The sequence below is a fragment of the Protobothrops mucrosquamatus genome, unplaced genomic scaffold, assembly GCF_001527695.2.
Source record: "Protobothrops mucrosquamatus isolate PMUCROS unplaced genomic scaffold, P.Mucros_1.0 scaffold160, whole genome shotgun sequence".
In the NCBI taxonomy this organism is placed as follows: Eukaryota; Metazoa; Chordata; class Lepidosauria; order Squamata; family Viperidae; genus Protobothrops; species Protobothrops mucrosquamatus.
Window position 1 is genome coordinate 1,114,263 of NW_015386524.1, and position 1,486 is coordinate 1,115,748.

The window sequence follows — 1,486 nt, forward strand, 5'->3', positions numbered from 1 at the left end:
CATTGACCGGGCCATCGAGTCCCAAGTACATGGATGTCATACCTGCCAACAGTCCAGACCTGAAATGCCTCAGGCCCCTGTACACAGGTGGGAGGAAACACACACTCCATGGTCTAGAATACATGTAGATTACGCTGGGCCCTTTCAGGGTCAATTCTTCCTGGTTGTTGTTGATAGCCATTCCAAATGGCTGGAGGTCATGCCTGTGTCTTCTACCACAGCCACCAAGACTATCCAGGTGTTGAGGAACATTTTTGCTGCACACTGGTTGCCAGATGTTCTAGTGTCGGATAACGGTCCTCAATTTACTTCTACTGAGTTTCAGGGATTTCTTCGGACCAACATGATCCGCCATGCTGCTTCGGCTCCCTTCCATCCTTCCACCAACGGTCTGGCTGAACGGATGGTCCGCATCACCAAGGACGCCCTCAAGAAGCTGACTTACGGCAACTGGCATCACAGGTTGGCTGACTTTCTTTTGGCACATCGTACTACTCCGTGCACTGCCACGGGTAAGTGCCCTGCTGAACTCCGCTGGGGTCGTCGGCTTGTGACTAAATTGGACAGGCTGCATCCGGAACGTGTAGCTGCTCAGGTGTCTCAGCCACACCCACCACGGGTCCTTTGTGAAAGTGATCATGTCTGGGCCAGGAATTACGGGCCTGGCCACCTTTGGGTACCGGCTGTGGTCTGTAAAGTCTCGGGGCCTCTGTCTTACGAGGTGTCCCTGCCAGACGGCCGCGTGCTTCGCCGCCACATCGATCAATTACGTGTGAGGTGGGATGTGCCTATGGTTCCTTCTCAGTCTCCTCTGGGGGGAGGAGGAATGGGAAATGCATTCTGGGATTCAAAATCAACAGCCTACGTTGGCTGTGGAAAGGGAAACGGGTACTCAACACCCAACTTCCACGGGGGCTTCTGGTAGCAGTTCTTGGGAAGGGGAGTACATAGACACCCCCACACACACTCCAGCCTGGGAGTCCCACCGGTGGCAGACTAATTATCCACCCCTATCAAACAATACTCCAGACACGGAGAAGACCTGGGAGCATACTCACAACTCACAACATGCAAGAGAGCAGGCAATACAAAGGGGGAACACGTCCCATGCTGAAAGGGCTCAGAGGAGGTTGTCCTCATGCATCAGGGCTAACAGGGAGGCATCCCTAGTCCCTAGCACTACAGAAATGAGCCAGGAATCCTACATCCCTTCAGGGAACACGGGAATGTACTCACAGGGGTTAGATAACTCCATTGAAGGCTGGTCAACCAGGTTTAACGACCAACAGGGCCCGGACTGCTCAATTACAGGAGACGGGCTGGAAAGCCAAGCTGAAGTCACTGGTCATTCACAGGGCACTTCACCTAGAGCAAGCGGCCACGGAGATAACAATACAAAGGTCTGAGAAGGTCACTCAGGGCAAGAGGTCCTCCCAAATACCTAGCCGATTATGTACGGTGAACAGGTACATAGCGAGAGCTGACT